The 17,198-nt window shown below is 37.0% G+C and overlaps 1 protein-coding gene across 4 annotated transcripts in view; it reads right to left on the minus strand.

Annotated features, from left to right (window-relative positions):
- GLYATL1 (glycine-N-acyltransferase like 1) overlaps window positions 1–7,593 on the minus strand; it is a 40,221-nt gene extending 32,628 nt beyond the window's left edge. For 2 of the 4 annotated variants that reach the window (XM_032282129.1, XM_032282125.1), the window contains exon 1: window positions 7,509–7,591. The gene's annotated coding sequence lies outside the window, so the exon portion shown is untranslated. Of the gene's footprint in view, window positions 1–7,508 lie in introns of all 4 variants that reach the window. The other 2 variants (XM_032282128.1, XM_032282127.1) reach the window with 2 other exon arrangements.
- Between the last annotated feature and the right edge of the window lie 9,605 nt (window positions 7,594–17,198).

The following is a 17,198-nucleotide window of genomic DNA, read 5'->3' on the forward strand; positions in this document are numbered from 1 at the left end:
CTCCCTCCCTTCCTTCCTTCCTTCCTTCCTTCCTTCCTTCCTTCCTTCCTTCCTTCTTTCCTTTCTTTCGGACAGAGTTTCACTTTGTTGCTCAGACTGGAGTACAGTGGCATGGCAATCTGGGCTCACTGCCACCTCCACCTCCTGGGCTCAAGCAATTCTCCTCCCTCAGCCTCCCAAATAGCTGAGATTACAGGTGCCCACTACAACGTCTGGCTGACATTTTTGGATTTTTAGTAGAGACAGAGTTTCACCACTTTAGTCAGGCTGGTCTCCAACTCCTGACCTCAGGTGATCCACCCACCTCAGCCTACCAATGTGCTGGGATTACAGGTATGAGCCACTGCGCCCAGCCCATTTGCATAATATAAAAGTGCAAAGGGAAGTAGCAAGTGCTGATGTAGAAACTGTAGCAGGTTTATCCAGAAGATCTAGCTAAGAAAAGTGATAAAGATGGCTACACCAAACGAAACAACAAATTTCCCATGTAGATATTACTGGTTTCTATTGGAAGAAGATGCCATCTAGGACTTGCACAGCTGGAAAGGGGAAGTCAGTGCCTAACTTCAAAGCTGCAAAGGACAGGCTGACTTTTTCATTAGGAGTTTGTGCAGCTGGTAACTTTAAGTTGAAGCCAATGCTCCCTTACCATTTAAAAAATCCCAGGCCCTTAAGAATTATGCTAAATATATTTTCCCTGTGCTCTATAAATGGAAGAACAAAGCCTAGATTACAGCACCATCTATTTACAGCATGGTTTACTGAATATTTTAAGCCTATTGCTCAGGAAAAAAAATTATTTTTGTAATATTACTGCTCATTGACAATGCACCTATTCATTCAAGAGCTCTGATGTAGATGTACAAGGACATTAATTTTTCTTTCATGCTTGCTAACATACATTCATCCTGCAGTTCATAGATCAAGGAGTAATTTTAACTTTCAAGTCTTATTATTTAAGAAATACATTCTGTAAGGCTATGGCTGCAGTAGATTGTGATTTCTCTGATGGATTAGAGCAAAGTAAATTGAAAACCTCTGGGAAGGATTTTCCATTCCACATGCTCTTAAAAACATTCATGATTCATGGGAGGAGATGAAGATATCAACATTAACAGGAATTAGGAAGAAGTTGATTCTAATCCTTGCAGATAACTTTAAAGTGTTCAAGATTGTAATGGAGGAAGTAACTGCAGATGTGGTAGAAATAACAAGAGAACAAAAATTGGAAGTAGAACCTGAAGATCTGCAGAATTGCTGCATCTTATGATAAAACCTGAATGGATAAGACATTGCTTCTTATGGTTGAGCCACGAAAGTGGTCTCTTAAGCTGGAAACTACTCCTGGTGAAGATGCAGTGAACATTGCTGAAATTACAACACAGGATTTCTAATGTTACATGAACCTAACTGATGAAGCAGTAGCAAGGGTTGAAAGGATTGATTCCAATTTTGAATGAAGTTTTACTGTGAGTAAAATGCTACCAAACAGCATTACATACTGCAGACAAATCTTTTGTGAAAGGAAGAGTTAATCAATGCAGCAGACTTAACTGTCATCTTATTTTAAGGAATTGACTTAGCTATGTCAACCTTCAGTAAGTCCCACCCTTGTCAGCAGCCATCAACACTGAAATAAGACCTTGCGCCAGCAAAATGGTTGCAACTCTTTGAACACTCAGATGATCATTAGCATTTTTTAGCATTGAAGTATTTTATTTATTTTTTATTGTACTTTAGATTCTGGGGCACATGTGCAGATCATGCAAGACTGTTGCATAGGTACATTCGTGGCAAGGTGGTTTGCTGCCATCATCCCCCCATCACCTATACCTGACATTTCTCCCCCACCCTCCCTCCCACTATCCCTCCCCTAGCCCCCCCCAACGGACCCCAGTGTGTGATGTTCTCCTCTTTGCGTCCAAGTGTTTTCATTGTTAAACACCTGCTTATGAGTAAGAACATGCTGTGTTTGATTTTCTGTTCTTGTGTCAGTTTGCTGAGAATGATGGTTTCCAGGTTCATCCACGTCCCTGCAAAGGACACAAACTCATTGTTTTTTTATGGCTGCATAGTATTCCATCATGTATATGTGCCACACATATACTGGACTTTGTCCAATCTATCATTGATGGGCATTTGGGTTGCTTCCAGGTCATTGCTATTGTAAACATGTGTGTGCATGTGTCTTTATAACAGAATAATTTATAGACCTTTGGGTATATACCCAGTAATGGGATTGCTGGGTCAAATGGAATTTCTATTTCTAGACCCTTGAGTAGTCACCACACTGTCTCCCACAATGGTTGAACTAATTTACACTCCCACCAACAGTGTTAAAGTGTTCCTGTTTCTCCACATCCTCTCCGGCATCTGTCGTCTCCGGATATTTTAATGATTGCCATTCTAACTGGCATGAGATGGTATCTCAATGTTGTTTTGATTTGCATTTCTCTAATGACCAGTGATGATGAGCATTTTTTCATATGTTTGTTGGCTTCATGTTTGTCTTCTTCTGAAAAGTGTCTGTTCATGTCCTTCACCTACTTTTGGATGGGTTTGTTTGTTTCTTGTCAATCTGTTTCAGTTCTTTGTAGATTCTGGATATTAGCCCTTTGTCAGATGGGTCGATTGCAAAAATTTTTTCCCATTCTGTTGGTTGCCAGTTGGCTCTAATGGTGGTTTCTTTTGCTGTCAGAAGCTCTGACATTTAATTAGGTCCCATTTGTTTATTTTGGCTTTTTGTTGCCATTTCTTTTGGTGTTTTAGTCATGAAGTCCTTGCCTATGCCTATGTCCTGAATGGTTTTGCTAGGTTTTCTTCTAGGGTTTTTATGGTGTTAGGTCTTATGTTAAAGTCCTTAATCCATCTGGAGTTAATTTCAGTGTAAGGTGTCAGGAAGGGATCCAGTTTCTTCTTTCTGCTCATTGCTAGCCAATTTTCCCAACACTATTTATTAAACAGGGGATCCTTTCCCCATTGCTTGTTTTTGTCAGGTTTGTCAAAGATCAGATGGTTGTAGATGTGTGGTGTTGCTCCAGAGGCCTCTGTTCTGTTCCATTGGTCTATGTCTCTGTTTTGATACCAGTACCATGCTGTTTTGATTAATGTTGCCTTGTAGTATAGCTTGAAGTCCAGCAGCGTGATGCTGCCAGCTGTGTTCTTTTTATTTAGGATTGTCTTTGCTATGTAGGCTCTCTCTTGGTTCCATATGAAATTTAAGGTAGTTTTTTCCAATTCTGTGAAGAAGGTCATTGGTAGTTTGATGGGGATAGCATTAAATCTATAAATTACTTTGGAAAGTATGGCCATTTTCACGACATTGATTCTTCCTAATCATGAGCATGGAATGTTTTTCCATCTGTTTGTGTCCTCTCTTATTTCCTTGAGCAGCGGTTTGTAGTTCTCCTTGAAGAGGTCCTTTACCTCCTTTGTTAGTTGTATTCCCAGGTATTTTATTTTTCTTGAAACAATTGTGAATGGGAGTTCTTTCTTGATTTGGCTCTCTGTTTGTCTGTTATTGGGGTATAGGAATGCTTGTGATTTCTCACATTGATTTTGTATCCTGAGACTTTGCTGAAGTTATCAGTGTCAGGAGAGCTTGGGCTGAGCTGATAGGGTCTTCTAAATATACAGTCATGTCATCTGCAAATAGAGACAATTCGACTCCCTCCTTTCCTAATTGAATACCTTTATTTCTTTTTCTTGCCTGACTGCTCTGGCTAAAACTTCCAGTACTACATTGAATAAGAGTGGAGAGAGGGCATTCTTTTCTAATGCTAGATTTCAAAGGGACAGCTTCCAGTTTTTGCCCATTTAGTATATTGGCATTGGGTTTGTTGTAAATAGCTTTTATTATTTTGTGATATGTTCCATTGATACCTAGTTTATTGAGTTTTTTGCCTAAAGGGCTGTTGAATTTTGTTGAAGGCCTTCTCTGCATCTATTGAGATAATCATGTGGTTTTTGTCTTTGATTCTATTTATGTGGTGGATTATGTTTATGGACTTGTGTTTGTTGAACTAGGCTTGCATCTCCTGGATGAAGCCTACTTGATCCTGTTGGATAAGCTTTTTGATGTGCTGTTGCAATTGGTTTGCCAGTATTTCATTGAAGATTTTTGCATCTATGTTCATCATGGAGATTGACCTGAAGTTTTCTTTTCTTGTTGAATTTCTGCTGGGTTTTGGTATCAGGATGGTGTTGGTCTCATAAATGAGTTAGGAAGGATTCTCTCTTTTTGTATCATTTGAAATAGTTTCAGAAGGGCTGGTACCAGCTCCCCATTGTACGTCTGGTAAAATTCAGCTGTGAACCCATCTGGACCTGGACTTTTTTTGGTTGGTAGGCTATTAATTGCTGCCTCAACTTCAGCCCTTGTTATTGGTCTATTCAGGGTTTCAACTTCTTCCTGGTTTAGTTTTGGGAGGGTGCAAGTGTCCATAAATTTATCCATTTCTTCCAGGTTTACTGGTTTATGTGCATAGAGTTGTTGGTAGTAATCTCGGATGATAGTTTGTCTTTCTGTGGGATTGGTGGTGATATCACCTTTATCATTTTTATTGCATCTATTTGTTTATTCTCTCTTTTCCTTTTTATTAATCTGGCTAGTGGTCTGTGTATTTTGTTGATCTTTTTGAAAAACCAGCTCCTGGATTTATTGATTTTTTGAAGGTTTTTCTGTGTCTCTATCTCCTTCAGTTCTGCTCTGATCTTAGTTATTTCTTGTCTTCTGCTAGCTTTTGAGTTTTTTTGAGCTTGCTCCTCTAGCTCTTTCAGTTTTGATGATAGGGTGTCGATTTTAGATCTTTCCTTGTTTCTCATGTGGGCATTTATTGCTGTACATTTTCCTCTAGTCATTGCTTTAAATATGTCCCAGAGACTCTGGTATGTTGTGTCCTTGTTCTCTTTGGTTTGGAAGAACTTCTTTGTTTCTACCCTCATTTCATTGTTTATCCAGCCAACATTCAGGAGCCAGTTGTTCAATTTCTATGAAGTTTTGTGGTTTTGAGTTAGTTTCTTAATCCTGAGATGTAATTTGATTGCACTGTCATTGTGAGAAACTGTTGGTTATGATTTCCATTTTTGTTTTTTTTTCATTTGCTGAGGAGTGATTTAATTCCAATTATGTGGTCAACTTTAGAGTAAGTGCAATGTGGTGTTGAGAAGAATGTATATCTGTGACTGTGGGGTGGAGAGTTCTGTAGATGTCTATTAGGTCCAGCTGTTCCAGTTTTGCATTCAAGTCCTGGATATCCTTGTTGATTTTCTGTCTCGTTGATCTGTCTAATGTTGACAGTGGAGTGTTAAAGTCTCCCACTATTATTGTGTGGGAGTCTAAGTCTCTTGTAAGTCATTATAAGAATGCCCTCTCTTACCACTCCTATTCAACATAGTATTGGATGTTCTAGCCAGGGCAATAAAGCAAGAAAAAGAAATAAAGGATATTCATTAGGAAAAGAAGAAGTCAAATTGTCTCTGTTTGCAGATGACATGCTGTATATTTACAAGACCCCATCGTCTCCGTCCAAAATCTTCTTAAGCTGATAAGCAACTTCAACAAAGTCAAAGGATACAAAATCAATGTGCAAAAATCACAAGCATTCCCGTACACCAGTAACAGACAAAGAAAGAATCAAATAATGAGTGAACTCTCATTCACAATTGCTGCAAAAAGAATAAAATACCTAGGAATACAACTAACAAGGAATGTGAAGGACTTCTTCAAGGAGAACTACAAGCCACTGCTCAAGGAAATAAGAGAAAATACAAACAGATGGAAAAACATTCCATGCTCATATTTAGGAAGAATCAATATCATGAAAATGGCAATACTTCCCAAAGTAATTTATACATTCAATGCTATCCCCATCAAGCTACCATTGACTTTCTTCTCAGAATTGGAAAAAACCACCTTAGACTTCATGTCAAACCAAAAAAGAGCCTGCATAGCCAAGTAAATCCTAAGGGAAAAAAAATGCTGGGGGCATCACACTACCTGACTTCAAACTATACTACAAGACTACAGTAATCAAAAGAGCATGGTATTGGTACCAAAACTGAGATATAGACCAATGGAACAGAACAGAGGCCTCAGAAATAATGCCACACATTTACAACTATCTGATCTTTGACAAGCCTGACAAAAACAAGCAATGGGGAAATGATTCCCTATTTAATAAATGGTGTTGGGAAAACTGGCTAGCCATGTGCAGAAAGCTGAATCTGTATCACTTCTTTTACACCTTATACAAAAATTAACTCCAGATGGATTAAATATTTAAACATAAGTCCTAACACTATAAAAACCCTAGAAGAAAACCTAGGTAATACCATTCAAGACACAGGCATGGGCAAGGATTTCATGACTAAAACACCAAAGGCAATGGCAACAAAAACCAAAATAGACAAATGGGACCTAATTAAATCTAAGAGCTTCTGTACAGCAAAAGAAACAATCATTAGAGTGAACAGGCAACCAAAAGAATGGGAAAAAAATTTTGCAATCTACCCATCTGACAAAGGACTAATATCCAGAATCTACAAAGAACTTAAGCAAATTTACAAGAAAAAAACAAACAACCGCATCAAAAAGTGGACAAAGGGTATGAACAGACACTTCTCAAAAGAACCACATTTATTCAGCCAACAAACACATAGAAAAAAGCTCATCATCACTGGTTTATTAGAGAAATGCAAATCAAAACCACATTGAGATACCAACTCATGCCAGTTAGAATGGTGATCCTTAAAAAATCAGGAGACAACAGATGCTGGAGAGCATGTGGAGAAATAGGAATGCTTTTACACTGTTGGTGGGAGGGTAAGTAAGTTCAACCATTGTGGAAGACAGTGTGGTGATTTCTCAAGGATCTAGATATAGAAATACCATTTGACCCAGAAATCTCATTACTGGGTATATACCCAAAGGATTATAAAGCATTCTATTATAAAGACACATGCACATGTATGTTTATTGCAGCACTATTTACAATAGCAAAGACTTGTAACCAACCCAAATGCCCATCAATGATAGACAGGATACAGAAAATGTGGCAAATATACACCATGGAATACTATGAAGCTATAAAAAAGGATGAGTCCATGTCCTTTGCAGGGGCATGGATAATGCTGGAAATCATAATTCTCAGCAAACTGACATAAGAACAGAAAACCAAACACCACATGTCCTCACTCATAAGTGGGTGTTGAACAATGAGAACACATGGACACAGAGAGGGGAACATCACACACCAGGGCCTGTCAGGGGGTGCAGGAGTAGGGGAGTGATGACAGGGGTTGGGGGGATAAAGGAAGAATAGCATTAGGAGAAATACTTAATGGAGATGACGGAGTCATGGATGCAGCAAACCACCATGGCACATGTATACTTACGTAACAAACCTGCATGTTCTGCACATGTACTCCAGAATTTAAAGTATAAAAAATTAAAAATAATAAAATAACTTTTATGTGCACTGTGAAACCATAAACTTCATGTGACTTACTTTACTGAAATGTTCACTTTATTGTGGTGATCTGGAACTGAACCCTCAATATCTCTGAGGTATACCTGTAAGTTAAAGAGATATCAGCATTTGCATGTACACTGTAGAATTATTAACAATATCCAAGACATAGAATCAACCTAAGTGTCTATCAACAGATTTATGAACATTAAAAATGTGGTATATATGCACAATAAAATACTATTTAGCTTTTAAAAAGAAGGAAATTCTGTCATTTGAAACAACATAGATGAACTTGGAGTACATTGCATTAAGTGAAATAAACAGGCACAGAAGAATGAATACCACATTATCTAACTTATATGTGAAATCTGAAAAAGTTAAATTCATAGAATCAGAGAGTATAATGGTGGTTGTTAGAGGTTGGAGGAGTGCGTAGGGATTGGGGAGATGGTCACAGTATGCCTAATTTCAGTTAGACAGTAGGAGCAGTCCAATGAATCTATTGTACAGCATGGCGACTATATTTAAAAATACTGTTTTATGAAAATTGTTATGAGAATACATTTTAAGTGTTCTCACTGAAACATATAAAGCATATGAGATAATGCATATATTAATTAGTTTTAGTGTGCCATTTTACAATGTATACATATTTTAAAACACCATGCTGTACTCAATAAATATATACAATTTTCATTCACAGTTAATTATTTTAAAAAATTTTACATACCAAAGAAAAAAGAAATAGCTTTGTTTCACAGTTCCAGTTTTGAAAACCAAATATTAAATAATAATTTCTTTTTCTCCAGGCCGTCATTTTCTAACAGGCATCAGAGCCCATCCAAACATATGATACTGCAAGTTGATACTACGATCATCTCCCAGTATTCTGGAGGAATTGGTTCTAGGACCCCTCAATGATACTAAAAATCCACTCATACTCAAGTCCTGCCTTTGGCTCTATGGAACCTACATATAGGAAGTATGTAGGTTGTACATACTTTGTGTACACAGGTTTTGAATCCTGCAAACATCACCTTTTTAATCTGTATTTTGTTGCAGATGTGGAACCTACCAATATGGAGGATTGACTATTTATTGAAAAATATCCACCTATAAGCGTACCCATACAATTCACACCTATGAATTTGAAGGGTCAATTGTATTTGTCAGGATATTTAATAATTTTATATATTCATATAGCCCAAAGTCCTTAAAAAAATCTTGGGGACAGTATAATTGTCTATATTTTGTAGATAAAGGAACTGCTATTTAGATTAATTCATCTAAAGTCACAGAGGTGGTTAAATGGCAGTGGTAAAACTATGTTTGAATAAATGACTACATGGTTCTTGATTACATTTACAAATCAAAGGAACACCAAATAAACGAATATCAAATTTGTTGCTATCATGTAGAGATACTTTGTCCATTAACATTGTTGGTTACAAGCAAGTCTCTGGCTGTCTGAAGCAAAAAAGAATCCATTATTGAGGGAAGACCTTAGCATTCAGCTTGGGAAGAGAGAACAACTGTTAAGGACTATATTGTGTTATCGAGTTCCCTAAAAATTCACATGTTGAAGGCCCAACCCCCAATGTGACTGTATTTGGAGACAGAGCCTTTAGGGAAGTAGTTAAGGACTAAAGAGGCTTCCACATCAACAAGGAAACTGGCAGGTAATATGATCTCAAATAGCTGATAGCAATTAGAAGAATATTTGTCTGTATATCTCACTTGAGAGCTCTTGGCAAAGGTTCTGGGTCTTTAGTCCTGGCTGGGCTATTTAATCTTGTGTAATTTTGAGCAAGCGATTTACCATATCTGAATTTCAATTTCCTTCTCTATAAAATCTGGATAATAGTAATGATTACTTCATAGAGTTGTTGTGAGAACCAAATGAAACAATATGCCAAGAAGTTAGAATTTAACTGACATATTGTTAATTTCTCAATAAATGTAGGTCATTATTATTCAAACCTATAGTCAGGCAACTTGGAAACATCATTGAATTTCTGTTAGTTACATTTTCAGTGTCTTCCAGTTGAATGTCCATAGAAGCTTTAAAAGAGTTCCCTGGTAAATAGCAAATTATTCTTTCTGAATCACAAAGGAAAAGTGGAGATGGGGATGGGCATCTAATAGCTCCTACTGCAGAATCTGTTATTAAAAAACATACAATCTCATGGAAAGGTTAAAGGAACTGAGTTTAGAAGGAGTGAGCCTATGAAAGTTCTGTCAAAAGTAAGCACATTCATAAATATAAAGTCATTTGGCTTTACAGTTATGAAAACATCATAATAAAGACTTCAAGCAAAATATCAGCTACCAATTTCCTTATTATTTCCATTCAAAGAATTAAGATTACTGATGCTTCTAGTGGATCAATCCAGAAACTTAGATGTCAACTTTCTCCCTCTTTCTTAATCAATAACCAAATTGTGTAAACTCTACTTTTGAATTATCTCAAATCTGTGGATCTCTTCTCTTCTCAATAGGCCATTATGCTAGCTCAGGTGGCCATCATCTCCTGTATGTATCCCACTAACAGACATCCTCTTGCCCGCCATGATTTTCCAATCTAACTTTCCAAGATGGCTTGCCATCTCCCCTATGATGATTTAGAAACTCTAAATAGCCTCTAAACTCTTCTATGTTAAAACATAGCTGACAAATCTTTTTCCACCTGTCACTCATTTATTTCTATAGCTCTACAGAAGTAAGGAAGATACATCCAAGAACCACACATTAGTAATTATGTCCCCTACATGTCTGGAGTTTCTAGCAGTGTCCAAATATTATGTAGTACAATTCTTTCGAAGATGGCCAACTCTATTGTATATCTTTTTTTCGTTCTTTAAAAATTCTTTTTAATTTTAAATTTTTGTGGGTACATATTAGGTGTACATATTGATGCAAAATTCTTCAACAAAATACTAGCAAATGAAATTCAACAATACATTAGAAAGATTATTCATGGTGACCAAGTGAGATCTATCCCTGGGATGCAAGGATAGTTCAAAATATGCAAATCAACCAATGTGATACACCATATGCACAGAATAAAAGATAAAAACATTTTAATCATCTCAATGGATGCTGAAAAAGTTTTTGATAAGATTCAACATCGCTTTGTAATAAAACCTCTAAACAAACTAGGAATAGAAGAAACATACCTTAACAGAATAAAAACTGTATATGACAGACCCACAACTAGTATAGCACTGAATGCGGAAAAACTGAAAGCCTTCCTCCAAGATCTGGAACACAAGGATGCCCCCTTTGGTCAGTTTTTGCTGGTGTTTTGATGAGGATTTTTGCATCAATATTTATCAGACATATTGGAATGTAGTTTTCTGTGTTTTGGTGTATCTTTGGTTCCGGTATCAGGATATTTGCCTCATGGAATGAGTTTGAAAGTATTCCCTTCTCATCTATTTTTTTTAAACTTTTTCCCATTGGAATTGCTTATCTTTTTTTTTAATTATTGTACTTTAAGTTCTGGGATACATGTGCAGAACATGTAGGTTTGTTACATAGATATACATGAACCACGGGCGTTTGCTGCACCCATCAACTTGTCATCTGTACTAGGTATTTCTCATAATGCTGTTTCTCCCCTAGCCTTCCACCCTCCAACAGGCCCTGGTGTATGATGTTCCCCTCACTGTGCCCGTGTGCTCTCATTGTTCAACTCCCACTTATGAGTGAGAACAGGTGGTGTTTGGTTTTCTGTTCCTGTGTTAGTTTGCTGTCTTCTCCTCTATTTTTCAGAACAGTTTGAGTAGGAATGATATTCTTTAAATGTTTGGTAGAATTCAGCAGTGAAACTATCAAGTCCTGGGCTTTTCTTTACTGAGAGACTTTAGCATAGCTTCAATCTGGTGTCTTGCTATTGGTCTGTTCAGGTTTTGAATTTCTTCCTGGTTCAATCTTGGCAGGTTGTATGTGTCTAAGAATTTGCTGATTTCTTTTAGATTTTCCACTTTATTGGTATATAGTTGCTCTTGGTAACCACTAATGATCCTTGAATTTCTGCAGTATCAGTTGTAATGTCTTCTTTTTTATTTCTGATTTTAGTTTTTTGGACCTTCTCTCCTTTTTTTCTTAATTAGTCTGGCTCAAAATTTGTCAATTTTGTTTAACTTTTCAAAAGACCATCTTTTTATTTCATTAAAGATGAAATACTTTCATACTTTTTCATTTTGATTTCATTTATTTTGTGCTTTTTCATTTCTTTTTTATTTATTTCTGTTCTGATCTTTATATGTCTTTTGCTCTACAAATTTTGGATTTAGTTTTGTCTTGCTTTTCTAATTATTTAAAATGCACTGTTAGATTATTTATTTGAAGTTTTTCTTCTTTCTTGATGTAGGTATTTATAGCTATAAACGTTCCTCTTAGTACTGCTTTTGCTGTGTTTCATAGGTTTTTAAATGTTGTGTTTCCATTATCATTTGCATCAAGAAATGTTTCGATTGTTTTTTTAATTTCTGCATTAGCCGTCTGGTCATTCAGGAGCATATTGTTTAATTTTTATGTATTTATATAGTTTACAAAATTCTTTGTTATTAATTTCTTTTATTTATTTATTTATTTATTTTTGAGATGGAGTCTTATTCTGCCACTCAGGCTAGAGTGAAGTGGAGTGATCTTGGCTCACTGCAACTTCCGCCTCCTAGGTTCAAGTGATTCTCATGCCTCAGCTTCCCAAGTAGCTGGGATTACAGCTGCGTGCCACCATGTCTGGCTAGTTTTTTTTTTTTCTTTGTTGCATTTTTAGTAGAGACAGGTTCTCACCGTGTTGGCAAGGCTGGTCTCTAACTCCTGACCTCAAGTGATCTGCCCACCTCAGCCTCCAAAATTGCTTGAATTGCAGATTTGAGCCACTGGGCCTGACCCTTGATATTAATTTCTAGCTTTAATACATTATGGTCAGAGAAGATTCTTGATATTATTTCAATTTTTTAAATATTTTAAGATGTTTTGTAATCAAACATATGGTCTATCATTGAGAATGATTCATGTACTGAGGATAAGAATGTGTATCCTGAAGCTCTTGGATAAGATGTTCTGTAGTTGTCTATTAGATTTATTTGGTCTACAGTGCAGATTAAGTCTGATATTTCTTTGTTGATTTTCTGTCTGGAAGATTTGTCCAATGCTGAAAGTGGGGTCTTGAAATCTCCAGCTATTATTGCATTCAGGTCTATCTCTCTGTTTAGCTCTAATAATATTTCCTTTGTATATCAGAGTGCTCCAGTTTGGGGTGCATATACATTTGAAATTGTTATATCCTCTTGCTGAATTGACCCCGTTACCATTATGTAGTAACCTTATTTGTCTATTTTTATAGTTTTTGTCATGAAATCTATTTTGTCTCATATAAATATTGTGACTCCTGCTCTTTTTAGTTTCCGTTGTCATCAATACCTTTTTCCTTTCCTTTATTTTTAGTCTATGTGTGTCTTTATAGGTGAAGTGTGTTTCTTGTAGGCAATAGATCAATGGGTCTTGTTTTTTAATCCATTCAGCCACACTATGTCTTTTGATTGGAGAGTTTAGTCCATTTACATTCAATGTTATTATTAATAAGTAAGGACTTACTCCTGCCATTTTGTTATTTGTTTTCTGTTTCTGATCCCTTCTTCCTTCTTTTTCTCCTTCCTGCCTTCCTTTAGTGAAGGCTATTTTCTCTGTGTCTCAAAAAGTTGCCGTAGTTACTATTTTTGATTGGTTCATCATTTGGTCTTTCTACTTAGGATAAAAATACTTTATACACCACAGTTATAGTGTTATAATCTGTCTTTTTGTGTGTACTTATTATTAGCAGTGAGTTTTAAAACTTCTCGAGATTATTTATTGCTCACTAACGTTCTTTTCTTTCTGAATGTTCTGTTCTTTCTAATCGTCTTTTATTTTCTTTCTTTAACATTTCTGTAGCAGATCTGATATTGATGAAATCCCTCAGCTCTTGTCTGAGAAAGTATTCCTCCTTCATGTTTGAAGAATATTTTTTGCCAGATTTAATATTCTATGGTAAAAGGTTTTTTTTCTTTCTTTCTTTCAGCACTTTAAATATATCATTCCACTGTCTTCTGGCCTATAAAGTTTCCACTGAAAAATCTTCTGTCAGATGTATTGGATCTCCATTGTATGTTATTTATTTCTTTTTTCTTGCTGCTTTTACGATTGTTTCTCCTTGACCTTTGGGAGTTTGATTTTAAATACCTTGAGATAGTCTTTGGGTTAAATCTGCTTGGTGTTCTGTAACTTTCCTGTATTCATATGCTTATATTTTTTCTCTAGTTTGGGGAAGTTCTCTGTTATTTTCCCTTTAAACAAACTTTCTACCCCTATCTCTCTTTCTGTAATTTTTCTTTAAGGCCAATCATTCTTAGATTTTCCCTTTTGAGGCTATTTTCTATATCCTGTAGATGTGCTTTATTTAAAAAATTTTTCTTTCGTATCCTTTGATGGTGCATTTTTACATAGCCTGTCTTTAAGCTCACTAATTCTTTTCTCTGCTTGGTCAATTCTGCTGTTAAAGGACCCTGATGCATTCTTCAGTATAATTGCATTTTTCATCTCCAGAATTTATGCTTCTTTTTAACTATTGCAATATCTTTGTTAAATTTATCTGATAGAATTCTGAATTCCTTCTCTGTGTATTTGTAAGTTTCTTTGAGTTTCCTCAACACAGCTATTTCAAATTGTCTGAAAGGTCACATATCTCCATTTCTCCAGGACCAATCACTGGTGACTTATTTAATTCATTTGGTGAGGTCATGTGTCTCTCAATGGTGTTGATGCTAGTAGATATTCTTCCGGGCCTAAGCACTGAACAATTAGGTATTTGCTATAGTCTTCACTGTCTGGGCTTATTTCTAGCCAACCTTGTTGAGAAGGCTTTCCAGATACTTGAAAGAACATAGGTATTGTGTTTTAAGCTATCTCTACTTTAGGGAGCATCCCAAACCCAGCAACACTGTGGTTTTTGAAGACTCATAGGGTACTGCCTCAATGGTCTTAGACAAGATATGGGAGAATTCTCTAGGTTGCCAATCAGAGACTTTTCTGTTTTCTTTACTTACTTTTTCCAAAAGAAAGTCTCTCTCTCTGGTATGAGCCACCTGAACCTGGGGGTGGAGTGACACAAGCACTCCGGTGGCCACCACCCTTATGACTGCACTAGATCAGACCTGAGGCCTGCACAGCACTACATCTTGCCCAAAGCCTGCTGTAACCACTTTTTGGCTACTGCTTATGTTTGCTAAAGGCTTTGGAGCTCTACAATTAGCAGGTGGCAAAGCCAGCCACCTGCTGCATCCTTCCCATTGGAGCAATGAGGTCCCCTAGGCCCTGAGTGGATACAGAGTTGCTGTCCAGAAGTCAATGTCTAGAGTCAAAAGCATTAGAAGGCTACCTGTTGTTTTATTATATTGCAGCTGAGCTGACGATCAAACCACAAGATGAAGTCCTTCCCACTCTTCCCTTCTCTTTCAAAGGCAGAGGAGCCTCACCCCATAACCATCCCTACCCACTTGTTGCCAGACTACCAACCAGTGTTCTCTTAAGGCCTAAGGGCTTTTAAATCAAGTTGTAAAGGCTGCCTGGCCTGGGACTCCCCCTTCAGGGCAGTGGCCCCCTTCTGGCCCAGGGAAGGTCCAGAAATGCTGTTCAAGAACTAAGTCCTAGAATTAGGGATATAGCCCACTTGGTGCTCTACCATGCTGTAGCTGTGCAGGCACCTAAGGTGCAAGATAAAGGTCTCTTTACTTCTCCTTCCACTTCTCTGAAACAGAAGTAATCTTGCCCCATAGCCACCACAGCCAGAAATGTGCTGAGTCTCACCTAAAACCTACTAGTCTCAGATGCTTACCCAAAGTCCTTGGTGTATTAATAGTACCTGGGTATTGTTGTTGGTTATTTAGAGCTCAAGGTATCTTCAGTTAGCAGGTGAGGAATGCCGTGAGGACTCGATCCTTTCCTTCAATGCAGAGAGTTCCTTTCTGGCTCAGGCTGTGTCTAGAAATGTTGTCTGGGAGCTGGGGCCTTGAACAAGGGCCTCAAAACTCTGTTTGGTGCCTTATCCTGCTGTGGCTGAGCTGGTATCCAAGATGTAAGAAAAATTCCTCCTCATTCTTCCTTCTCCATTTCTCAAGCAGAAGGAAGGAGTCTCTTTTGAAGCTGCAAGCTATGCAGCCTGGGGTTAGGAGAGGGGTGATACAAGCACTCCTTTGGCTGATCCAGCTGGCGTCTCAGTATGTCAAGTGTCCCCCCAGTCCACAATTTCTGGGCCTAATTCAGCACTAGGACTCACCTAAGAGTGGCAGTCCTTATGGTATAGACTACCTTTCAAATTTACTTGGAGATTCAGAGCACTGTAGGCCCTCTGTGGTGAGGTTTTCAGGCACTGAAATTCTGATTGCTGGGATTGGTGATTCCCCTCTGGTTAGGAGTGGTTTAAATGTTCCCTCTGCCTCTGTGGGCAGGTGTCATCTGCATTTGGTCTAGTTTTCCTTTCTGCCTAACATGACAGCAATGAGTTCAATGCTTCATAATTGCTGTGTTCTTCCTCATCCTGTGTGCAGAGATGCTCTCTATGCCACACTACTGTTGCTGAGGTTGTTAGGGATAGGGGTTGGTAATTCAGGCCTTTTTTTTTTTTTTTTTAGTCTCTTCAGTGCCTCTTTCAGTGATATGAAGTTAAAACCAGCTACTATGAGTGCTCACCTTGATTTTTGGTTCTCATGAAGGTGTGTTTTATGTGCAGTTGTTAACTTGGTGCCCTGTGGGGTGTGGGGAGGTGATTAGTGGAGCCTTCTATTCTGCCAACTTGCTTTGCATCTCCTCCCCAATGTAAACTATCTTTATAAAATGTTTTATGGCTCAATAAATTACTTATGTAATACTCAGTATAGAATAAAAAATTGTGTTCTCTCAACTATCTACAGTGTGCTGTCAATTGTGGAATGAAAAATATGTATTGACTAGTTGAAATGGACCACTTTTCTAAAAGGATGATTAATTAATTTATTGTATAACTATATAATTTGATATTATGAATTTAACGAATTAATCATTTACAATTATAAATATGTAAAAATTCCTTGATAGATTTTGTGAATCACTTCTGATTATTAAATAACAATTTATAATAATTATTATTAAATAATATTACTTAATAATCAGAAGTGTTAATTGATAGTATTAAATCCTCACTGAGAATTTTTAATATGTCTTCTGGAGTAGATTATTTGCATTTGTAAGAAGATATAAACTGCCCAAGTGTAGGGAATTACTCTCTGCAGAATCATAATGTTATTAAAATAATTCGATAGTTGGCTTCATATTCCAGATGATGCCACTGGTTATTTCTGTAACCTGTGGGAAGACACTTATTTTTTCTGAGCAACATCTTTCTTATTTGTGTGTAAATAACTCTTGCTTTTCTCATGTCATAAATAATTAAAATTTGTGAAGTTGCTTTCAGTTCCAGATAGTGGGTAAATATTTATATCTTTAATTAGAGATAGTGTCTCACTCTGTATCCCAGGCTGAAGTACAGTGGTAAAGTCACAGCTCACTGCGATCTTGAATTTCTGGGTTCAAGTAATCTTTCCATCTTGGTCTTCTGAGTAGGTGGGACTATAAACACATGCCACTATACCTAGTTAATTAAAAACACAAAACTTTAAAGACTGGGGTTTCATTAGATTGCCC

The sequence above is a fragment of the Sapajus apella genome, unplaced genomic scaffold (assembly GCF_009761245.1).
Source record: "Sapajus apella isolate SASKATOON/1434 unplaced genomic scaffold, GSC_monkey_1.0 scaffold14, whole genome shotgun sequence".
NCBI lineage: Eukaryota > Metazoa > Chordata > Mammalia > Primates > Cebidae > Sapajus > Sapajus apella.